At 45.1% G+C, this 25,981-nt stretch overlaps 2 non-coding genes across 2 annotated transcripts; both read left to right on the top strand.

The window, feature by feature from the left end:
* Nucleotides 1–636: 636 nt before the first annotated feature.
* trnal-uaa (transfer RNA leucine (anticodon UAA)) lies at nucleotides 637–722 on the top strand. The gene has a single exon. It is a non-coding gene; the product is annotated as a tRNA-Leu (tRNA).
* A 3,446-nt stretch (nucleotides 723–4,168) lies between these two features.
* trnal-uag (transfer RNA leucine (anticodon UAG)) lies at nucleotides 4,169–4,250 on the top strand. Its single transcript has one exon. It is a non-coding gene; the product is annotated as a tRNA-Leu (tRNA).
* The last annotated feature ends 21,731 nt before the right edge of the window (nucleotides 4,251–25,981 follow it).

Below are 25,981 nucleotides of genomic sequence, written 5' to 3' on the forward strand. Positions count from 1 at the left end.
GGTCACTACACGTGGGCCTCAGCCAATGAGTTGACAAGTCTGAAATGCACAATATTTCTCACGAAAAGGAAGTCGTTACGATGGTGACGACAACAACAATGCGCCGCGTCAATGTCTTGTTACTGTGTATGCCTGTGCGTGTGAGTGACTGTGGGGGGACAAAATGTGGAAAAACCTGTTCGTCACTGGTGCTCGGGAGAGAACGTTCATTGAAGAATTGCTTGAGGTATGTTCACGTACTTTTCATACAATATGGCTCGCAAGCAGGCAACAAAACGTTATGTACCCTAGCAAGCGCAAGTACATACGGTTGCACGTAAACATGCCGGCTTTCCGTCGAATCATGCCTAAAGCTTCGGTAAACAGTGGTTTGTGCGTGAGAAGAAATGTTAACACCGGTGCGCAAGTATGTTGACAACGCAATCCTACTGTTCTCTGTCAAGTTGCGCTGTCGGAGAGTTGTCGTTTATATGTCACACTACACGGAAGATATCAAAAAAGAACCCAATTTGCCAGACTACATTTTGGCGTCGCAGAGCCAAATTGTTTGCCGTGGCTTATGTCACACGTTTTGTCACCATACTTCGTTCAGTCGGGCTTACATTTATCAAAAAATTCCCCGTATAAAATGGGGTTTGCACGTCGTGTGGCCGAGCGGTCCAAGGCGCTGGATTTAAGCTCCAGTCTTTCAGGAGGCGTGGGTTCAAACCCCACCACTGCCACTTCCTTTTCAATATCGTTAATATCCTACCATTTTGTCATTGGCTCCGACAAGGAGTTTGGGACAATACGTATTTTTGGCCACAAAAAGGTCGAGCTGTTTGCCGTTCTGTTTGGACTGTTTGCTTGTCGCCGTAAAATATTAGCTCCCCTGAAAGTGTTTGCCTTAATGTCATTACCTTTGTCTTTCACGCTGAACTGTCATGCCACCTTTATGGGTACTGATACAGTGATTTTAAATTGACAGAACAATGAATAAAGGACAAAAAAAAATTGTCAGTACAAAGTGAATTGAGGAAAGGGTCACTTCCCGTGGGTCTCAGCCAATGAGTTGACAAGTCTTAATTGCACAATATTTCTCACAAAGAATAAGACGTTAAATGATAGCAGTTCCACAACATCCTATGAGCAGACATAGGATAACAGAGAACGAGCTCCAGATAGCAGAGGATGGTTTCGATCCATCGACCGCTGGATTATGGGACCAGCAAGCTTCCGCTGCACCACTCTGCTCTCTCGTCATTGTAGTTGGTATGTGCAACAGGGCTGTTCGGGTTGTCATGGCTGGATCAGGCTCCAAGACATTTGGTATTCCCCGATGACACTATGTCAGACTACTGCCATCAAACCTTGCCGTTTCTGGGGCAGACAGTGGCAATGCACTTCATATACACACACTGGCAACAGTATTCATTCGTTACATTATATGAAAGCATATTTATCTAACTTAACAATCATGTGACAACTTGTACACAAAAAATAAAAAATAAATCACTGGTTATTTGAACCGGCGACCGATCACAGCAGTGTGCGGATGGCAACGTACAACGGCCACAGCTCGAATAACTAAGTAGTTGGTCCGTGACACTGATGCAAACTCAGTACAGTAGCGGTGCTTGCGACTGTGACTGCCAGGACACAGAACATTTTCTGACAAAAAGTGTGACCAAAAAAGAAATTAAAGGAGTGTGACCTGAGTTGGGTGTGAGTATTTTTAAACAGAAAAGACAAAAGTGTCTTCCTTTTTTACATATTTTGTTATTTAATTTCCAGTATTCGTATCGTATTGTCTTTGACCACCAACGATCGAATCAATTCGATCTCTTACTCTATGTACTGAAGGAACCTGTGTTTAAAATCTCCTATTACTCTCGTGGTTCCCAGCGTGCTCGTTTTCGTGAAAGAACTACGTTCATAACAATGTATTAAAAATCAACCAATTTATTCCTGACAGAGGAGTCGATACATTTTGCAGAGCTCTAGGTTCGTAACTATCCCTATCTTATCCTTAGCAGATAGAGTAGTCGAACAAAACTATCTGTTTCTACCCCAGACTTATACAATGTTTCAAACGTGAAAGTATGGAATCGCTGTCGTCTGATTGGTCCATGGTCTGATCTGACGTCATCGTTGCTCTGCAGAATGATGACCATTTGCCGCTGGCTCCAGATGCCGTCTCCAGACGCCGTCCCACATTCCTGAATTCAATGCCTATAGTGGCTCCCCGCAGTCCTTTTCTTCCTTGACATCTGTTCTTTATTGTCTCCAGATACACCCTGATGGGGGGGGCTTTCCTGCAATAAACTCCTACCCCCTTATCTGATAATATTGCAATACACATCCTTGCTTACCTTCCAAACCAGTTACCATGAAACTCTATATTATATTATCTTACATATAGAATTACATATTAGAATATAAAGTATTCTATATTACCTTCAGTACTAATTCCAAAATAGTCCAATAGTCGAGTCAGCTGAGATACCCGCGACCCTCAAGAAGATAAGTGGGTCAGAAAATGGATGGATGGATATTTATAATCCATCCATCCATCCATTTTCTGAGCCGCTTCTCCTCACTAGGGTCGCGGGCGTGCTGGAGCCTATCCCAGCTGTCATCGGGCAGGAGGCGGGGTACACCCTGAACTGGTTGCCAGCCAATCGCAGGGCACATATAAACAAACAACCATTCGCACTCACAGTCACACCTACGGGCAATTTAGAGTCTCCAATTCATGCATGTTTTTGGGATGTGGGAGGAAACCGGAGTGCCCGGAGAAAACCCACGCAGGCACGGGGAGAACATGCAAACTCCACACAGGCGGGGACGGGGATTGAACCCCGCACCTCAGAACTGTGAGGCTGACGCTTTAACCAGTCGGCCACCGTGCCGCCAATATTTATAATATATATGTATATATTATAACCATTAATCTAAGTGTTCTGAATAAAGAATTTTTTTTAAAAAATTCTCTTATAATCATCCCAAAAATTGTGTATCGAAACCGTCATATGTACCAAATCGTTAACTTGGTGTATGGATACAGACCTAGTGTGTGTGTATATATATATATATATATACATATATATATCCATCCCATCCATCCATCCATCCATTTTCTTCTCCTCACTAGGGCATGCTGGAGCCTATCCCAGCTATTTTCAGGCAGGAGGCGGGGCACACCCTGAACTGGTTGCCAGCCAATTGCAGGGCACATACAACAAACAACCATTTGCACTCACATTCACACCTACGGGCAATTTAGTTGTCAATTAACCTACCATGCATGTTTTTGGGATGTGGGAGGAAACCGGAGTGCCCGGAGAAAACCCACGCAGGCATGGGGAGAACATGCAAACTCCACAAAGGCGGGGCCGGGGATTGAACCCCGGTCCTCAGAACTGTGAGGCTGACACTCTAACCAGTCGTACACCGTGCCGCCTTTGGGGGGGATGAAATGTGGACAAACCTGTTCGTCACTGGTGCTCGGGAGAGAACGTTCATTGAAGGATTGCTTGAGGTCACGTACTTTTCATACGATACGGCAACCAGGCAACAAAATGTCATGTAGCCTAGCAAGCGCAAGCGCATACGGTTCTACGTAAACATGCCAGCGTTCCGTCGACTCATGCCCTAAAGCTTCGGTAAACATTGGTTTGTACGTGAGAAGAATTGTTAACAACTGCGCGCAAGTATGTTGCCAACGGCAAGCACGGGAGGCGATGCGCTGGTCACAATACGCAATCCTACTGGTCTCCATCAAGTTGCGCTGGTGGAGACACTGCACGGAAGATATCCAAAAAAGTCCAATTTGTCAGTTCATTTTGGCGTCGTAGGGCCAAATCGTTGGTTGTGGCTTATGTCACACTACAAGAGGTTTTGTCGTTCCCGACATTATATGTCGGGCCCTATCTGGGAAATCAGCTGCGATAGCTTATCGGGCCAATATCTGGGCTAAAATCCTTTTGTCTGATCTTGGCATGAGAAGATTATTCTCTCATCCAGTGACTTGAAATTGTTGGCCTAAATGATTTCAGAGCTCTACTTTCCACATTTTTCATGTCAAGGTTGGCTCTGATATGGAATGCCGGGGATCCCATGGCACACAATTCCCTACGGTCGGGCTTACATTTGCCAAAATATTCCACTTACAAAGATGGGGTTTTCAGGTAGTGTGGCTGAGTGGTCCAAGGCACTGGATTTAGGCTCCAGTCTCTCAGGAGGTGTGGGTTCAAATCCAACCACTGCCACTTCCTTGTCAATATAGTTAATGTCTTACTATTTTGTCATTGGCTCCGACAAGGCGTTTGTGACAAGAGATATTTTCGGCCACAAGAAAGTCAAGCTCTTTGCCGTTTTGTTTGGACTGTTTAACTTGTCGGTGTAAAATATTAGCTCCCCTGAAAGTATTTGCCTTAATGTCATTACCTTTGTCTTTCAAGCTGAACTGTCGTGCCACCTTTATGGGTACTGACACAGTGACATTATATGTCGGGCCCTATCTGGGAATTCGGCTGCGATAGCTAATTGGGCCAATATCGGGGCCTTTTGTTTGATCTTGGCATAAAAAGATTATTCTCTCATCGAATGAATTGAAGTCGTTGGCTTAAATGATTTCAGAGCTCTCCTTTCCACATTTTTCATGTCAAGGTTGGCAATGATATGGAATACCGGGGATCCCATAACACACCATACTTCCCTTCGGTCGGGCTTACATTTGCCTAAAAATTCCACTTACAAAGATGGTGTTCGCAGGTTGTGTTGCTGAGTGGTCCAAGGTGCTGGATTTAAACTTCAGTCTCTTGGGAAGCGTTGGTTCAAATCCCACCACTGCCACTTCCGTTTCAATATCGTTAATTTCCTACCATTTTGTCAAGGCGTTTGGGACAATACGTATTTTTGTGCCACAAAAAAGTCGAGCTCTTTGCCGTTCTCTTTTGACTGTTTGCTTGTCGCCGTAAAATATGAGCTCCCCTGAAAGTGTTTGCCTTAATGTCATTACTTTTGTATTTCACGGTGTACTGTTGTGCCAACTTTATGGGTACTTACTCAGTGATTTTACATTGACATAACAGTGAATAAAGGATGATTTTATTTTTCAGTAAAAAGTTAATTGAGGAAAGCGTCATTACCCGTGGACCTCAGTCAATGAGTCTTTATTGCAGAATATTTCTCACTAAGAGTAAGACGTTAAATGATAGCAGTTCCACAACGGCAGAGGATGGTTTCCATCCATCGACCTCTGGGTTATGTGCCCAACACGCTTCCGCTGCACCACTTTTCACTCTAGTCATTGTAGTTTGTATGTACTCTTTTACCGTCTGACAAATAGGCAGCCACCAGCAACGGGGCTGTTCCGGTTGTCTCATGGGTGGATCAGGTTACAACACACATTTGGTCTTTCCCGATTCATGATGGCGCCTACCAGTGTGGTCGCCTCGGTTACGCGCTCTCTAGTATTGTTTTTGGTTTTGTGTTTTTCGTTCATTACACGACTCATTTACACAAGGGGAGACTTGCTAACCATCTAGGAGGCGACTCCGGACTTTCTTTTATCAACTTTCGCAAATCCGCTCAATTTTCCCCCCGAGTTACTCACCGGAGCGACGTCCGCGGTCTTCGGCACATGGAGGCGGAGGCGACGCCACAGAGGGAAGCGAGCCGGCATCCAGATGAAACTCCGCATGAGAGGATACAGATTGGCGTTCCCGTCAATCCACCTCGCGAATGTACGCTCCCTACCCAACAAAATGGACGAACTTAATCTCCTGATAAAGACCAGTAAAGACTTCGGACGTTCCACCGCCATGTGCTTTACGGAAACCTGGCTTTGCGACGCTGTACCCGATGGCGCTGTCATGCTTCCCGGCTTCCATATTCACCGAGCAGACCGCAACATGGAATCATCGGGGAAAACAAAAGGCGGCGGGATATGCCTCTATATCAACGAAAAATGGCGTACGGACGTCACGGAGCTCAACACACACTGCAGCCCGCATTTGATTTCGCTGTTTTTGACCTGTAAACCATTCTACTCGCTGCGTGAGTTCGTATCATTCATTCTGGCTGGTGCCTATATTCCGCTTCAAGCTAACACGAACGCCGCACTGCTAACGCTCGCCGAACAAGTCAACGAAATTGAAAAAAAACACCCGGACTCACCCCTCATTATTCTCAGGGACTTTAACAAAGCTAAACTCAACCACGAACTCCCTAAATACAAGCAGCACATCGACTGTCCTCCCAGGGAAAATCACATTTTAGACCACTGCTATACTACGCTAAAAAACGCATACCGTGGTATACCTTGTGCCGCCCTGGGCTCGTCTGATCACTGCTTAATTCACTTAATACCGACAGGCAAGAACTTAAATGCGCGAAGAATGTACCATCAATGTCATTTCGCACTTTCAACAACAACAAGCCGTGGTTCACTGCCAAATTTAAGCAGCTTCGCCAAGCTAAGGAGGACGCATATCAGAGCAGGGACAGGGCCCTTTATAACCGAGCTAGAAACCAGCTGACGAAAGAAATTAACATTGCAAAGAGCAACTATGCAGCAAAGTTGGAAAAACAGTTTTGCGCTAACGACTCTAAATCAGTCTGGCATGTATTCCAATCGCTGACTAATTACAAGCGACGATCCCCCCAAGCTGAGAACAATCGCACACTAGCCAACAACTTGAATACCTTCTACTGCAGATTTGAAAAGGACACTTTCACAACCCACACCCATCCAGCCGCACCACCGACTCCTATCACAACACCGATTTCTGCGTTAACCATCCGCGAACAGGATCTGAGGCGCATCTTCAAACAACAAAAGATTAACAAAGCAGCAGGCACTCAGATCTTCAATAGATCTCTGGAACTGTGCGAAGTACCATCCTGTTTCAAACGCTCCACCATCATCCCAGTCCCCAAGAAACCTGCAATCTCGGGTCTAAATGACGACAGGCCTGTCGCCTTGACATCTGTGGTTATGAAGTCCTTTGAACGTCTCGTGCTGGACCACCTCAAGAGCGTCACACGTCCTCTGCTGGATCCCCTGCAGTTTGCCTACTGAGCGAACAGGTCTGCGGATGATGCAGTCAACATTGGACTGCACTTCATCCTTGAACACCTCGACAGTGCAGGGACCTACGCGAGGATCCTGTTCGTGGACTTCAGCTCAGCGTTCAACACCATCATCCCTGAACTCCTTTCCTCCAAGCTTCTCCAGCTCAGTGTCTCACCTGCCATCTGCCAGTGGATTTACAGCTTTCTGACGGGCAGGACACAGCAGGTGAGGCTGGGGGTTAGATTCCTTGTGTGTTGTTTTGGACATACTTAGCAAATTAAGATCATTCTGATTCTGATTCTGATGGCACTATGTCAGACTACTGCCATCAAATCTTGTCGTTTCTCGGGCAGAGAGTGGCAACACTACTCGACATTTATTCCGATACCACCCTATCCCGTCTTTTACCATCACTGGGCTTTATCTTGTCAAATCAAACACTGGCCGAGAGGTGGAAGCAGAAAACGTGTCACCGGTCAACGCGACGGGACACACTCGTTACGATGGTGACGACAACAACAATGCGCCGCACCAGTGTCTTGTTTCTGTGTGTGCGTGTGCGTGTGATTGACTGTGGATTACAAAGTGAGGAAAAACGTGTTCGTCACTGGTGCTCGGGAGAGAACGTTCATTGAAGGATTGCTTGAAGTATGTTCAACTGCTGAGGCAGTTCTACACAGCGGTCATCGAATCAGTCCTGTGTTCTTCCATCACAGACTGGTTTGGTGCTGCTACAAAAAAGGACAAACTCTTGACTGCAACGGACAATCAAAACTGCTCAAAGGATTGTCGGTAGCCCCCCACCCCCCCTTGAGGACTTGCACGCTGCGAGAACTAAGACAAGATCGTGCAAAATCCTCTCGGACCCTCCACATCCCGGTCACCAGCTCTTCCAGCTCCTTCCCTCAGGGAGGCACCACCGATCAATGCAAACTAGAACTAGCAGACATTCCTACAGCTTCTTCCCTCTTGCAATCAACTTCTTAAACACCTAACCTACAATTCCATTGCAACATGCTGGCAATTTTTTGAATTGAGTTCGTTGTCACATTTCTGTGGGGCCAATTATATATTACTCGTGCACTCACTGTAGTAGTCTCGCCACGCTGCACGATTTGCATATCTGTTGTTGACCAATACTGGCCAATCATGCCCTTCATTGCTCAGTGACTGTTTTTTTAGTCAATGTCTTTATGTCTCAAAAGTGTTCTCTGTCAATTGACTGTCTGTTGTCGTACTAGAGCGGCTCCAACGACCGGAGACAAATTCCTTGTGTGTTTTTTTTGGACATACTTGGCAATAAAGATGATTCTGATTCTGATGGCACTATGTCAGACTACTGCCATCAAATCTTTCTCGGGCAGAGAGTGGCAACACTACTCGACATTTATTCCGTTTACATTTACACCCTATCCCGTCTTTTACCATCACTGGGCTTTTTCTTGTCAAATCAAACCCTGTCCGAGAGGTGGAAGCAGAAAACGTGTCACCGGTCAACGCGGCGGGACACACTCATTACGATGGTGACAACAACAATGCGCCGCACCAGTGTCTTGTTTCTGTGTGTGCGTGTGAGTGACTGTGGGGTTACAAAATGAGGAAAAACGAGTTTGTCACTGGTGCTCGGGAGAGAACGTTCATTGAAGGATTGCTTGAAGTATGTTCACATACATTTCATACGATACGGCTTGCAAGCAGGCAAAAACATTTTATGTACCCCAGCAACCGCAAGCACATACGGTTGTATGTAAACATGCCGGCGTTCCGTCGAATCATGCCCTAAAGCTTCGGTAAGCATTGGTTTGTGCGTGAAAATAAATGTTAACAACGGCGTGCAAGTATGTTGACAACAGCAAGCACGGGAGGCGAAGCGCTGGTCACAATACGCAATCCTGGTCTCCGTCAAGTTGCGCTGCCTGAGAGCTGTCGGTGATATGTCACACGACACGGAAGATATCCCCAAAAAAAATCAAATTTGCCAGACATCATTTTGGCGTCGTAGGGCCAAATCGGGCGTGGATTATGTCACACTCCAAGACGTTTTGTCGTTCCTGACGTGTCGGGACCCGATCTGGAAAATCGGCTGCGATAGCTAATCAGGCCAATATCGGGGCTAAAATCCTTTTGTTTGATCAAGGCATAAGTAGATTATTCTCTCAGCCGATGAATTGCAGTTGTCGGCTTAAATGATTTTCAGAGCTCTGCTTTCCACGTCAAGGTTGCGATGATAGGGGATCCCATTTACTTCCTTGGTCGGGCTTACATTTCCCAATAAAATTCCACTTACAAAAATGGGTTTATCTGGTAGTGTGGCCGAGCGGTCCAAGGCACTGGATTAAGGCTCCTGTCTCTCAGGAGGTGTGGATTCAAAACCCACCAGTTCCTTGTCAATATAGTGAATGTCTTAACTATTTTTTCATTGGCTCCGACAAGGCGTTTGTATTTGCCTTAATGTCATGACCTTTGTCTTTCACGCTGTACTGTCGTGCCACCTTTATGGGTACTTACACAGTGATTTTAAATTGACAGAACAGTGAATAAAATACCTTTTTTTTTCAGGAAGAAGTGAATTGAGGAAAGGGTCAATACCCGTGGGCCTCAGCTAATGAGTTGACAAGTCTGAATTGCAGAATATTTCTCACTAAGAGTAAGACGTTAAATGACAGCAGATCCACAACATCCTATGAGCAGATATACGATAACAGAGAACGAGATTCAGATAGCAGAGGATGGCTTCAATCCATCAACCTCGGGATTATAGGGCAAGCACGCTTCCACTGCGCCACTTTGCTCTCTCGTCATTGTTGTTGGTATGTACTCTTTTACTGTCTGACAAATATCAGGCAGCCACCAGCAACAGGGCTGTTCGGGTTGTCTCATGGCTGGATCAGGCTACAAGACACATTTGGTCTTTCCCGATGACACTATGTCAGACCACTGCCATCAAATCTTGCCGTTTCTCGGACAGACACTACTTGACATTTATCCCGTCTTTTACCATCACTGGGCTTTTTCTTGTCAAATGCGCCGGTCACAATACGCAATCCTGGTCTCCGTCAAGTTGCGCTTCCGGAGAGTTGTCGTTGACATGTCACACTACATGGAAGATATTTAAAAAAAAATCTCATTTGCCAGACATCAATTTGGCGTCATAGGGCCAAATCGTTTGTCGTGAGTTAATGTCAGGTTCAAACAACCTAGAACATTTAATAAACAAGGAAGGAAGACGAAAGATGGTTTATGTACTCGCGAGAACAGTTAGAGTTGTTCGCAGTTACAATCTCCTACCGCTCTGAGCACACTCTGCCGATCCCTCTCTTTTTTTTTTCTCAGGGCGGTTCCTAGTTACACAGACGTTGCTGCTATCTTGAGATAAGGGCACACACAGCAGCAACGTAAAACAATCACATATATGACTCATTGTGCAGATGGAGATGTGTTCTTCATCAACGCTAATTGCTTTAACTTTTGACCTTCGACCGCAAAATGTTCCAGCCGCAATCTTTTGTCTCTTCACAGACAACGTCAACATTTATGATACAATCAACAATATACTGCTAAATGCATGCTTTGAAATAGTTTTAAAGTAAACATGAGATAACTAATGTACATTTATTCTCACATTTCCCTCCTGTTTATCACATCCATCCATCCATTTTCTGAGCCGCTTCTCCTCACTCGGGTCGCGGGCGTGCTGGAGCCTATCCCAGCTGTCATCGGGCAGGAGGCGGGGTACACCCTGAACTGGTTGCCAGCCAATCGCAGGGCACATAGAAACAAACAACCATTCGCACTCACAGTCACACCTACGGGTAATTTTAGTCTCCAATTAATGCATGTTTTTGGGATGTGGGAGGAAACCGGAGTGCCCGGAGAAAACCCACGCAGGCACGGGGAGAACATGCAAACTCCACACAGGCGGGGCCAGGGATTGAACCCGGGTCCTCAGAACTGTGAGGCTGACACTCTAACCAGTCGGCCACCGTGCCGCCTGTTTATCACATATTTGCTCAAATTCTCATTTCACCATACAACAGTAACTTCAGATTTTTGACTGTAAGATCATCTTTATGAAAACACATACATTTACTCTAACATGCAATGTTAATCTTGATTCATAGTCACGTGGATCTAGAAATAAATGCGGCAGGTCATAATGCACGTCATTATCATCATTACTGTCACTACCTTCAGCGTCTAGACCAAGTGAAGGATACATTTGAGCCATTCGGTTCTCCATGGGTGAGATTGTTGTTATCAATCTATTAATGAGAGAACGCAGACAAGGAATACAACATCCACACAAGGTCAAAATTGATGCAAAAACAGCGATCGATACCAAAATTGAGGACACCACGGCTTTGTATTTTCCAAAGGCATTCATCCTGGAGTTCCACATGGAGGTGTCAACACCATTTTACCATTAAGGGTTTGGAGTCCCTCTATGGCCTCGGTGAGACTGCCATCCGTAACTGTGTTGTTGGGAATGAATGTGCAGCATTGTGCTCCTTAACATAGCACATACTCCTCCTCTGAGCCAACAACATGTCAACAGCTATCCTCTTTTGGAATTCCATAAGTGATGTGGCTGATAGCTGTTCATGTACAGCTTCAAACCCACTCTGTGTTTTGCACGTTGTAATGGATGTTGTTGATTATGTCTACGTTTTTGTTGGTTGTACACCACCAACAGATCGAGGACTCAAATCCTGCAGCTATTTGATACTCAAATTTGTACTCACTTAAAACACCATGGGGTACACCAACGGCGTCAATGTATGGTAAGGGTTGAGTGGTTACTTTATGGTCCCTTCGTTTAACCTTGGGTGATTCCCACAAATACCATACTAACAGAAAAATCAAAATAACAGATAGTGTTGACATCCCACACCCAATAGCTGATTTTAAACACTTAGGGGTCATTCTGGTTGAAATATGCCCTCTACTTTAGTTTGGTGTCTTATAAAATCTTCACTGACTTTCGGGTCTTCCCAGATTCTAAACGTCTGAGACCACCCTATTATCAGACTTTTGCTCACCTCCCTTGTCGGAGTTTTCAACCAAAATGACCTTTTTACAATGTGTCAAATGAATCCAAGTTGACCTTTCTGCTATCTTTACAGCTGTGGGGGTTGTCAACAATACTTGGAATGGGCCTTGCCACTTAGCTGTGTACCACTATTCCTCACCACCTTGTTTTTGTGCTTGTTTTTCTAACATTTTCCGCATGTAGTCAGCTAAATTAGCTTCATCATTTGTTTCCCATTGGTTCTTAAATTGAGGTAGTTTATAAGGCCTTCCAAACAATGTTGCATAGGCTGATAGCCCTGAAGTACTTGTTATGTTTATATACAGCTTTACTAATTCTAAACACTGTGTCCACGGCCTTCCTGTTTCTTCAATGCACTTTTTAAGTCTGTTTTTTATTGTTCCATTCATCCTTTCCACTCATCCAGCACTTTGAGGGTGGTAAGCACAATGATTCTTTAGATCAATGTGAAACATTACTCCCATCTTTTTCACAATTTGGTTAACAAAATGGGCACCATTATCACTGTATATTTTTTTCAGGAATACCATATCTTGGAATGATATCCTTACAAAGTGCTTTTGCCACTGTCAATGCATCTGGATGTTTGGTTGGGAAGATTTCTATCCATTTTGAAAAGCCATCTATGATGACCAAACAATATTTTTTTCCCCTTCACTTTGGTTTAATACAATAGTCCATATGGATAATTTGAAACGGATATTGTGGTGTAGGGAAGCGTCCTCTACGTGGTCTCAAATTACCTTGTGGATTGTGCCTTGCACATGTCAAACATGCCCTACAAATTTTTTTTTAATAAGAATCGTAAGATGGCGCCTACCAGTGTGGTCGCCTCGGTAACGCGCTCTCTAGTATTGTCTTTGTTTTTGTGTTTTTTGTGTTTTTCGTCCGTCTTTGGAGACCTTACACGACTCACTTACACAAGGGGAGACCTGCTAACCATCAAGGAGTCTACTCCGGACTTTCTGTCACCAACTTTCGAATATCCGCTCAGTTTTTTCCCCGAGTTACTCACCGGAGCGGCGTCCGCGGTTTTCGGCGCATGGAGACGGAAGCGTCGCCACAGAGGGAAGCGAGCAGGCATTCAGGTGAAACTCCGCAAGAGAGGACACAGATTGGCGTTCCCGTCGATCCACCTCGCGAATGTACCCAACAAAATGGACGAGCTTCATCTTCTGTTAAAGACCAGTAAAGACTTCGGACGTTCCGCGGCCATGTGCTTCACGGAGACCTGGCTTTGCAACGCTGTACCCGATGGCGCTGTTATGCTTCCCGGTTTCCATATTCATCGAGCGGACCGCGACATGGAATCATCGGGGAAAACAAAGGGCGGCGGGATATGCCTCTATATCAACGAAAAATGGTGTACGGACGTCACGGTGCTCAGCACACACTGCAGCCCGCATTTGGAGTCGCTATTCGTAAACTGTAAACCATTCTACTCCCCACGTGAGTTCGCATCATTCATTCTCGCTGGCGTCTATATTCCGCCTCAAGCTAACACGAACGCCGCTTTGCTAACGCTCGCCGATCAAGTCAACGAAATTGAAAAAAAACACCCCGACTCACCCCTCATTATTCTCGGGGACTTTAACAAAGCTAAACTCAACCACGAACTCCCTAAATACAAGCAGCACATCGACTGTCCTACCAGGGAAAATAATACTTTAGACCACTGCTACACCACGGTAAAAAACGCATACCGTGCTATACCTCGTGCAGCCTTGGGTTCGTCTGCTTAATTAATCACTGCTTAATTCACTTAATACCGACGTACAGGCAAGAACTTAAATGTGCGAAGCCTACAGTGAAAACAGTCAAAAAGTGGACAAATGAAGCCAAGATGGAACTTCAAAGCACAGACTGCACAGACTGGAGTGTCTTTGAAAATTCAGCTGGCAGCCTGCATGAATATACGGACACTGTCACATCCTATATCAGTTTCTGTGAAGAGGTCTGTGTTCCAACAAAGTCATTTCGCACATTCAACAACAATAAGCCGTGGTTCACTGCTAAACTTAAGCAGCTTCGCCAAGCTAAGGAGGACGCATATCAGAGCGGGGACAGGGCCCTGTATAATCGAGCTAGAAACCAGCTGACCAAAGAAATTAACATTGCAAAGAGGATCTATACAGCAAAGTTGGAAAAACAGTTTAGCGCAAACGACTCTAAATCAGTCTGGCATGCATTCCAGTCGCTGACTAATTACAAGCGACGATCCCCCCAAGCTGAGAACAATAGCACACTAGCCAACGACTTGAATACCTTCTACTGCAGATTTGAAAAGGACAGTTTCACACCACACACCAACCCGGCCGCACCCGCGACCACAATCACACCTCTGACCTCTGCGTTAACCATCCATGAACAGGATGTGAGACGCATCTTCAAACAACAAAAGATTAACAAAGCGGCAGGCCCGGACCACGTGTCTCCATCCTGCCTCAAAGTCTGCGCGGACCAGCTCGCGCCAGTCTTCACTCAGATCTTCAACAGATCACTGGAAATGTGCGAAGTTCCATCCTGCTTCAAACGCTCCACCATCATCCCAGTCCCCAAGAAACCTGCAATCTCGGGTCTGAATGACTACAGGCCTGTCGCTTTGACATATGTGGTCATGAAGTCCTTTGAACGTCTTGTGCTGGACCACCTCAAGAGTGTCACAGGTCCCCTGCTGGACCCCCTGCAGTTTGCCTACCAAGCGAACAGATCTGCGGATGATGCAGTCAACATGGGACTGCACTTCATCCTAGAACACCTCGACAGTGCAGGGACCTACGCGAGGATCCTGTTCGTGGACTTCAGCTCAGCGTTCAACACCATCATCCACCATCTGAACTCCTTTCATCCAAGCTTCTCCAGCTCAGCGTCTCACCTGCCATCTGCCAGTGGATTTACAGCTTTCTGACGGGCAGGACACAGCAGGTCAGGCTGGGGGAGGCCACCTCATCCACACGCAGCATCAGCACTGGGGTGCCCCAAGGTTGTGTCCTCTCTCCGCTGCTCTTCTCTCTCTACACGAACGACTGCACCTCAGCGAACCCGACTGTCAAACTCCTGAAGTTTGCAGATGACACCACTGTCATCGGCCTCATCAAGGACGGTGACGAGTCTGCATATCGACAGGAAGCGGAGCGGCTGGAGCTGTGGTGCGGCCGACACAACCTGGAGCTGAACACGCTCAAGACTGTAGAGATGATCGTGGACTTCAGGAGGCATCCTTCGCCACAGCTGCCCCTCACGCTGTCCAGCTGCCTTGTGTCAACCGTCGAGACCTTCAAGTTCCTGGGAATTACAATCTCCCAGGACCTGAAGTGGGCGACCAACATCAACTCCGTCCTCAAAAAGGCCCAGCAGAGGATGTACTTCCTGCGGCTTCTGAGAAAGCATGGCCTGCCACCGGAGCTGCTGAGACAGTTCTACACAGCGGTCATCGAATCAGTCCTGTGTTCTTCCATCACAGTCTGGTTTGGTGCTGCTACAAAAAAGGACAAACTCCGACTGCAACGGACAATCAAAACTGCTGAAAGGATTGTCGGTACCCCCCCTACCCACCCTTGAGGACTTGCACGCTGCCAGAACTAAGACAAGGGCGTGCAAAATCCTCTCGGACCCTCCGCACCCCGGTCACCAGCTCTTCCAGCTCCTTCCCTCAGGTAGGCGCTACCGATCAATGCAAACTAGAACTAGTAGACATTCCAACAGCTTCTTCCCTCTTGCAATCAACTTCTTGAACAGCTAACTTACAATTCCATTACAACAAGCTGGCAATTTTTTGACTTGAGTTCGTTGTCACATTTCTGTATTATGTATTACTCGTGCACTCACTGTAGTTGTCTCGCCGTGCTGCACTATTTGCATATAGTGGCCACTCATGCCAGAGTAGCATCTGCTCCATTTGCACACTGATTGAGGAGTATCTGTAACATTTGCACAACCATTGTCCCAGATTATCGCAGTACTCGTCACTTTAAACCGCATACACTCCTTGAAGTCTCAGTGCCCTTTGCACAATGGTCATTGCACCGGACTATTGCGATATTAGCCATTCGAACTGAGGACTCTGCATCTTTTTGCACAATTGTTGTTTGTTGTTGTTTTTTGTCAATGTCTTTATGTCTCCAAAGTGTTCTGTAAATTGACTGTCTGTTGTACTAGAGCGGCTCCAACTACCGGAGACAAATTCCTTGTGTGTTTTGGACATACTTGGCAAATAAAGATGATTCTGATTCTGATTCTGATTCTGATTCTGATTAAAGCCATAAGTTGTATAATGTTGATGTAACTGCCCCACCATCCCTCCTGTTGAGACATGTGTTACACCATGACTCAATATAGCACCCCATTTGTATAGATTTTTTGGTAGGATAGTTTTATTATTTTTTGTCATACATAGATGTCTTTTGTAATGTTGATAAGAGTTCTGCATGTGTAACCAATTTGCCTGTTTATTATATCATTCCTCTATTCTTCCAATAGTGTGCAGAGGTGTGTACTGTGGCAAATGCATATTGACTATCTGTGTAAATAGTAACATCCTTTCCTCTCATTATTTTACACGCTTCTGTTAACGCTGCTAATTCTGCTACCTGAGCTGAGTAATTTGATGGGAACCCCTCAGCTTTTATTACAGTGTCTTTAGTCACTACTGCATAACCTGTTTGTGTTTTCCCTAGTTCATTTTTCTTAGATGAGCATCTACAAATAGGACCTCTCCTTTTTCTAAAGGCTGATCTTTCAGGTCACTTCTGCTTTTGGCTGTTGTTTCTGCTAACTCTTGACAATCATGTTTTATTTCACAAAAAGCTTTTTCTGCTTCATCAATCCACTTTAAGTGTGATCTCATTTTGAGGTCTTCCTCATACATCATTTTACTCAGGTGTGCAATGATTTCCGCATAATTTGGAACCCAGATTCTACAATAATTTGTTATCTTCTACTGCTAATACATGTGTCTGTCCTGCAGCTGCTTCTTTTTATTAAGGCTTGAGTAGGTGGTATCACATTCCATGACCTTTTAAGGATGTGGTCAAAGCCTGGAGGTGTGGGGGCTTTATTGCCTTGTGAAATGTGCATTATAGCACTCCTCGAAGATGCTCTTGCTTCCAATGAACAAGGGTCCTGTCATCTCAATACAGTTACAGCAAAAAATTATTATTATTATTATTTTTTTTTTTACATGTTTCCATGTCTGGTGATGCCAGCAATACAACATCTACATAAAGTAAAATTTGACTGCCTACTGGTAGTTAAAATTTAGCCATACTAGCGCTCATTTCTTGGGAATAAATAGCTGGACTTTCACAGTAGCCTTGTGGCAATCTAGTAAAAGTGTATCTTTAGCCTCCAAATGTAAATGCAAACCAAAACTGACTATCCTTATCTATGGGTATAGAAAATAATGCATTGCTGATATCTACTACAGTAAAGACTGTAGCATCTGGCCTGAGTGTATTCAACAAAGTGTAAGGGTCAGGCACACATGGAGCTCTTTGAATTGACTACATTATTTACCGCTTGTAGTCTTGCACCATGCGGCATCCTACAGATTGTGGCGCTTTCTTTAGTGGGAATATTGGAGTGTTGCATGGCGAGTCATCACATTTTACTATTACTCCAGCAGCAATCAAATCTTCAATTACTGGTTTGATGCCTTCGTATGCATCCTGTTTCAATGGATATTGTCTCACACATGGTCTGTATTCAGTTTTCGGCTTGATTTGTAATGGTAAGGTTCCTTTTATTAACCCAACATCTGGAGGTCCTTTAGACCATAACTTCTCTGACACTTCCTTCAACAAATCTTCCTCATCCTCAGTGAGCATTAAGTCTCATTTTTGCTGAGAATGTAGGTGTATCCCTTCTTGTGCCTGAATGGTCCAAAATAGTGCCTTTCTTTCTAATCCTGTTGAGGCACTTATTTCTGTATTGGTTGAAAAGGTAACCCCATCACTTGCTCTCTCACCTTGTTCAACTATTCTCCCTCAGTCTTTCCATTTTTTATGTCTATTTTTGTACAAAAAGATGTGGAGTGGAGTCCACATTCTAAACAATGCTTCCATCTTTTCATTTAATGTCACTCCTACAACTGCTGTGCTTTCTGTATCAGTGTATAAATCAGTCACAGTGACTCTGGCTGGTGTTATTTTTGGCAATTTTCTCTCATACTCCACATCTGGACCAGGTGTACCTTTGTACCAGAGTGTAATATGCAAATCATTCTCTGACATTTTGTCTTGTAATTTGGGGATCACCTTTGTCCCTTCAGTCATTAATGCTGTTGCTGTTTCTTTTTATCTTTTATTATTTTATTTATTTATTTCAGCATGGAGGGCGTGATTTACATACTCCTCCTAGGTGCCTGTAGGCAGGCCAATGTAATGTTTGTTAAGCCAGCTGCGAATTGCATCTTTTAAACCTGCATGGAGAGCATTCTTCAACTGCTGTTGAAATGGCTCATTTACATCTCCATCCTCCTGCAGGCTGCTGTGAGTCTTGAATACAGTTGTCATTCTTACTCTGTATTCCTCAAAAGGCTCATCATCCTTTTGTTTAACAGTGTAATTTGCTCTCTGTCTGAAACGCTGGGTTGCTCTGTAAATTAATCCTTGCACCCGGTGTCCCAATTTGCGACTATCATGGGCCAAAATCCCATTTGCATCTCTTGGATTCCATGGTCCTCTAATATTATGCCAATCTGGACCCATGGCTGCCATCCACACTTGTTGGATTTCTGCACCATTTAAGTAATATGATCGCCTTAAATTTTCCAGTTCCTCAACAAACTGGTTTATGTCTGCTTTATGTGGTGTCAGTCTTTCTAATCTGGAGACGGTGGTAATTTTGGATAAAAGGGGACAGTTAAACCTCTCCCGTTTTCATTTACTTCAACAACTCTCTCTTCTCCTCGACACTGACCCTGTTTAATCATCCTCCTTTCTATGGAACATTAATTATTTTTCCTTCTCTACACATTCTCTGTCTTTCTTTTCACATTCTTTTTCCTTTCTTATTTTGTCTCCATTCTCTGTCTCCCTCTCAAATTCTCATCCAGTATTCTGTTTCCTCAAAACCATTTTCCTTCATTTTCTTAAGGTTTTTTTTTTTTTTAATGATTGATTCTGGCAGCACGGCGGCCGACTGGTGAGTGCGAATGGTTGTTTGTTTGTATGTGCCGTGCGATTGGCTGGCAAAAAGTTCAGGGTGTACCCTGCCTCCTGCCCGATGACAGCTGGGATATGCTCCAGCACGCCCCCGACCCTCGTGAAGAGAAGCGGCTCAGAAAATGGATGGATGGATGGATGATTGATTCCTGCAACTCGGCTATTTTTTTGTGTATTTAACTAACCATTAAAGCCGTGCTCAGTTATCCATGTGTCTAAATATTAAATTTTACAAGGATCCTGTCTTTTTCTTTTTTTTTAATGAACTTCCAATCTTTACAGTGCAGTGTATCCCTGGGTTTTATTTTACTACTTCCTTTCCCCATTTTAGAGAATTTGGTCCAGTTTGTCAACACCTAGGATGTTCTAAAAACTGGTTTCTTATCAGTAGGACAGCAACTAAAATTTTCTGTTGTGGTAATTCTCACTTCAACCTTTTCAGGTGGAGAATTCTTGCCTTTGCATCCACACCAGTCTGCTGTTTACAATACCACAGTTTTATATGAGATAAATACCTAGTGGTATTTTATCTCCATTCATTCACTTCTCAATCACACAAGCGCTTTATTACTGTGATTTTCACAGAATTTAAGTGTACACAGGACTCCGCCGTCCTTTTTCTACGGAATTTATCTGACTATTTGTCAGATACCTGCCATTTACTAGTATTCACAGGGTTTTCCAACACGCAATGACCTCCAGTCATTAACGCACAATGACATCCAGTCATTCACTTCCACCCTTTAAGGAAGTTTAACTCACCACTGTTGTCTTCCCTCCATCGGAATGCCGTCAACCGTCAGATCCCAGCTGGTGGGTCGAGGTCCAGTCCTGGAAAAGGATCTCTAGGCTCTCTCTAGGGAGCCTGCCGTGGCCACGGTCTTTCTGTAGTCCACCACACCCACTGGAATCCTTAGGTATTTTGGCATCCGGCTCGAAGGACCAGGTTAATCTCAGGTTCAAACAACCTAGAACATTTAATGAACAATAAACAAGGAAGGAAGACAAGAGATGGTTTATATACTCGCGAGGAGAACGATTAGAGTTGTTCGCAGTCACAATCTCCTCCCGCTCTGAGCACACTCTGCCGATCCCACTCTTTTTTTTCCCTAAGGGCGGTTCCTAGTGTTCACTTGTGTTTGAACAGCAACCACAGTCGTAGTCTACCGACAACGCTAAAATTGCCTACCTCATCGGCTGTCAGCGCTCTCGTGGGCCACGGCGGAATGGGAGAAACGGTCAGCCGTCTGTGCGTCATATTCTTCTTTTTCCATGGAGGTGAAGAAGATTTTTGATCACACGGTGCTCGAGAGGGACCGGAACATTTTGGGGCAACATTTTGGCGTACTTTGTGAGTTTTTAGTATGACTTTTTGACTCGAATTTGAGGCATGGTGCCCCAAGTGAACACATTTGAATTGGGGACACCTGGGGACACCCTGGGGAACCCTCATTTTGGGGCACAAGGCACTTAGGGGAACCGCGGCGGGATGGTTCCGTGCAGTACCGGCCGTTGGACACTAGAGACCTCTGCAGACCATCTTTTAACAGCCACCCACTTTTCCGGATACTTTTCCACGCTGCCGGGGGGGCTTTGGAGGGCTTAATCAGGGGCACTCTTATGCGCTTTGGGGAGCCCTCCGTGTACATTTTGGGGGCACTTCCGGGGCTTTAAGGGGCACTTCCGGGGGTTAAACGGGGGCACTTCAAGGGACTTTGGGGTATTTTGGGATCCATTCTGGGGCATTTTGGGATCCATGCTGGGACTTTGCTGGGACATGCTCTGGGTGACCTCCGGAGCTCCGTAAGGGGTACTTTTTCACATTTTGGGATCCATGCTGGGACTTTGCTGGGACTTAGTGCAAGATGCTCTGCGTGACCTCCGGAGCTCCGTAAGGGGTACTTTGGTACATTTTGGGACTTTTGTTACAATTTGTTACAAAAATTGGTACAACTAGGGTGTGTCAAGTGGGCTGCCAAGCCACATGAAGCAAAGGGACAAAAAAGTAGTAATTGGCTTATGTGGCTGGGTTCAATGTGTGTGAGCTCAGCCCCAGCTTCAATTCCTGGTTTAACCACCAGAGGTCGCCAAACCAAATTTCGATCATGATTATGAGTCGCCAGTTCAAGCATAGGTCATCTTAATATCTTTATACTATCTAAATCCAAATCATAATAAACATGCACATACTGGAGTCAACAACGTTTAACCATCTGCTTAATCTTATATCTTTGATGTTCTCTTTGATGTTCTCTTTGATGTTATAACTTTGATGTTATTTTGAGAATCGTTTCGATACGGAGTACATCAAGCCTAGTAAGGCTGTTATACCTTATTCTTACTTTTGTTTTACTATTAGACAATGCTTTGAAACTGCTTTTGTGCAAAAACTGTAACCTGTGAACGATTGTCTCTCTAAGACAAAGCAACACAAGATGTAATACAAGGAAAAGAACCAACCTGTTGAATGCATGAGAGAATTGTATTCACATGAGTATATACACATTTATTTGACACTATTGCATATTGCTTGGAGATTAACATGGTGTAATGAAATGTATCGGTTGAGTTCAAGACATATATAATGTGCTTGTAACTGAATGTATTCACTGAGAACCTATTTGGGTGAGCAAATGAGGGTCAAGTCAGGATAAACCCTGAAGTAAAAGTGAAAGGTACTTTCTGCTCGGGTCAAGTCAGGACACTCTGAAGTGGAGATAAAAGGTACTTTCCACTCAGGTCAAGTCAGGACAGGCCGACAGCGAGGAGCGCATGTTGAGATTTGTTGTAAACAAAGGAATATTCTAGAAGAGGGGAGGTCTGAAACCCACCAAGGTTATAAAAGCCTCACACGCTGATAAACGAGGCTCTCTTATCCTCCAAAGGAGGCTCTTTTCTCTCGCAATGACAGGGACATGCTGACAGGAGGAATTCATCAGGCTACTTGGATAGCTCTTCATTTGGAATATTCCTCTTTAATTGGGTAAGACTAAAAGAATATTATAATAAGGTAACTGAAAGAACCGCCATTGACATTGCGTGAATAGAGGGAAGCGCTAGTCAGCTGTCCAGAGATTCTTATTTTCCAAAATGCCTTATTATTAATTAGGTTTAGGGCTCCGTAGGACTTGATCACTCCTTAAAGCTCACTCAAAAGGGAATACTTGTTTTATGATTTAATACTTTTAACTATTTCAACTTCTTTTCATTTTTGTCATTATTATTATTATTTACTCTATATTATATGGGGGGCACAAGTCAGTGCAAACTGTAGGCCGGTCCCAAGCCCGGATAAATGCAGAGGGTTGCGTCAGGAAGAGCATCCGGCTTAAAACCTTGCGAAACAAATATGAGCATTCATCCAAAGAATTCCATACCGGATCGGTCGTGGCCCGGGTTAACAACGTCTGCCACCGGCGCCGTCAACCTGCAGGGGGCCGTTGGAAATTCAGCTACTGTGGGTCAAAGTCAAAGAAGAAGAAGAAGAGGTGGAAAGCGGGTTCTTCGGCAGAAAGAGAAGAGAAAAACACAGAGCCTAGAACTGAATGTGGAGACTTTGAATGTTGGGACTATGACAGGAAAATCTCGGGAGTTGGTTGACATGATGATTAGGAGAAAGGTTGATATATTGTGTGTCCAGGAGACCAGGTGGAAAGGCAGTAAGGCTAGAAGTTTAGGGGCAGGGTTTAAATTATTTTACCATGGTGTAGATGGGAAGAGAAATGGAGTTGGGGTTATTTTAAAAGAAGAGTTGGCTAAGAATGTCTTGGAGGTGAAAAGAGTATCAGATCGAGTGATGAGGCTGAAATTTGAAATTGAGGGTTATGTGTAATGTGATTAGTGGCTATACCCCACAGGTAGGATGTGACCTAGAGGTGAAAGAGAAATTCTGGAAGGAGCTAGATGATGTAGTTCTGAGCATCCCAGACAGAGAGAGAGTCGTAATTGGTGCAGATTGTAATGGACATGTTGGTGAAGGTAATAGGGGTGATGAAGAAGTGATGGGTAAGTACGGCATCCAGGAAAGGAACTTGGAGGGACAGATGGTGGTAGACTTTGCAACAAGGATGCAAATGGCTGTAGTGAACACTTTTTTCCAGAAGAGGCACGAACATAGGGTGACCTACAAGAGCAGAGGTAGAAGCACACAGGTGGATTACATCTTGTGCAGACGATGTAATCTGAAAGAGGTTACCAACTGTAAGGTAGTGGTAGGGGAGAGTGTGGCTAGACAGCATAGGATGGTGGTGTGTAAGATGACTCTGGTGGTGGGGAGGAAAATTAGGAAGACAAAGGCAGAGAAGAGAACCATGTGGTGGAAGCTGAGACAGGACGAGTGTTGTGCAGCTTTTCGGGAAGAGGTGATACAGGCTCTCGGTGGACGGGAGGAGCTTCCAGAAGACTGGACCACTGCAGCCAAGGTGATCAGAGAAGCAGGCAGGAGAGTACTTGGTGTATCTTCTGGCAGGAAAGGAGAGAAGGATACTTGGTGGTGGAACCTCACAGTACAGGAAATCATACAAGGAAAAAGGTTAGCTAAGAAGAAGTGGGACACTGAGAGGACCGAGGAGAGGCAAAAGGAATACATTGAGATGCGACACAGGGCAAAGGTAGAGGTGGCAAAGGCAAAACAAGAGGCATATGATGACATGTATGGCAGGTTGGACACTAAAGAAGGAGAAAAGGATCTATACAGGCTGGCCAGACAGAGGGATAGAGATGGGAAGGATGTGCAGCAGGTTAGGGTGATTAAGGATAGAGATGGAAATATGTTGACTGGTGCCAGCAGTGTGCTAGGTAGATGGAAAGAATACTTCGAGGAGTTGATGAATGAGGAAAATGATAGAGAAGGGAGAGTAGAAGAGGCAAGTGTGGTGGACCAGGAAGTGGCAATGATTAGTAAGGGGGAAGTTAGAAAGGCATTAAAGAGAATGAAAAATGGAAAGGCAGTTGGTCCTGATGACATTCTTGTGGAGGTATGGAAGCATCTAGGAGAGGTGGCTGTGGAGTTTTTGACCAGCTTGTTCAATAGAATTCTAGTGCGTGAGAAGATGCCTGAGGAATGGAGGAAAAGTGTACTGGTGCCCATTTTTAAGAACAAAGGTGATGTGCAGAGCTGTGGCAACTATAGAGGAATAAAGTTGATGAGCCACACAATGAAGTTATGGGAAAGAGTAGTGGAGGCTAGACTCAGGACAGAAGTGAGTATTTGCGAGCAACAGTATGGTTTCATGCCTAGAAAGAGTACCACAGATGCATTATTTGCCTTGAGGATGTTGATGGAAAAGTACAGAGAAGGTCAGAAGGAGCTACATTGTGTCTTTGTAGATCTAGAGAAAGCCTATGACAGAGTACCCAGAGAGGAACTGTGGTACTGCATGCGGAAGTCTGGAGTGGCAGAGAAGTATGTTAGAATAATACAGGACATGTACGAGGGCAGCAGAACAGCGGTGAGGTGTGCTGTCGGTGTGACAGAAGAATTTAAGGTGGACGTGGGACTGCATCAGGGATCAGCCCTGAGCCCCTTCCTTTTTGCAGTGGTGATGGATAGGCTGACAGATGAGGTTAGACTGGAATCCCCGTGGACCATGATGTTTGCAGATGACATTGTGATCTGCAGTGAAAGCAGGGAGCAGCTGGAGGAACAGTTAGAAAGATGGAGGCATGCACTGGAAAGAAGAGGAATGAAGATTAGCCGAAGTAAAACAGAATATATGTGCATGAATGAGAGGGGTGGTGGGGGAAGAATGAGGCTACAGGGAGAAGAGATGGCAAGGGTAGAGGACTTTAAATACTTGGGGTCAACCGTCCAGAGCAATGGTGAGTGTGGTCAGGAAGTGAAGAAACGGGTCCAAGCAGGTTGGAACGGGTGGAGGAAGGTGTCAGGTGTGTTATGTGACAGAAGAGTCTCTGCTAGGATAAAGGGCAAAGTTTATAAAACAGTGGTGAGGCCAGCCATGATGTATGGATTAGAGACAGTGGCACTGAAGAGAGAACAGGAAGCAGAGCTGGAGGTGGCGGAAATGAAGATGTTGAGGTTCGCTCTCGGAGTGACCAGGTTGGATAAAATTAGAAATGAGCTCATCAGAGGGACAGCCAAGGTTCGATGTTTTGGAGACAAAGTTAGAGAGAGCAGACTTCAATGGTTTGGACACGTCCAGAGGAGAGAGAGTGAGTATATTGGTAGAAGGATGATGAGGATGGAGCTGCCAGGCAAGAGAGCTAGAGGAAGACCAAAGAGAAGGTTGATGGATGTCGTGAGGGAAGACATGATGGCAGTTGGTGTTCGAGAGGAGGATGCAGGAGATAGGCTCTCATGGAAAAGGATGACGCGCTGTGGCGACCCCTAACGGGACAAGCCGAAAGGAAAAGAAGAAGTCATTTCAAATTGCTCTAAATTGCTAGAGGACTCTACATCAGGCGGTACGGTGAGCGACTGGTGAGAGCCTCAGCCTCACAGTTCTGAGGACCCGGGTTCAATCCCCGGTCCCACCTTTGTGGAGTTTGCATGTTCTCCCCGTGCCTGCGTGGGTTTTCTCCGGGCACTCCGGTTCCCTCCCACATCCCAAAAACATGCATTAATTATAGACTCTAAATTGCCCGTAGGTGTGAATGTGAATGGTTGTTTGTTTGTATGTGCCCTGCGATTGGCTGGCAACCAGTTCAGGGTGTACCCCGCCTCCTGCCCGATGACAGCTGGGATAGGCT

The sequence above is a fragment of the Phyllopteryx taeniolatus genome, unplaced genomic scaffold (assembly GCF_024500385.1).
Source record: "Phyllopteryx taeniolatus isolate TA_2022b unplaced genomic scaffold, UOR_Ptae_1.2 contig_45, whole genome shotgun sequence".
Lineage (NCBI taxonomy): Eukaryota > Metazoa > Chordata > Actinopteri > Syngnathiformes > Syngnathidae > Phyllopteryx > Phyllopteryx taeniolatus.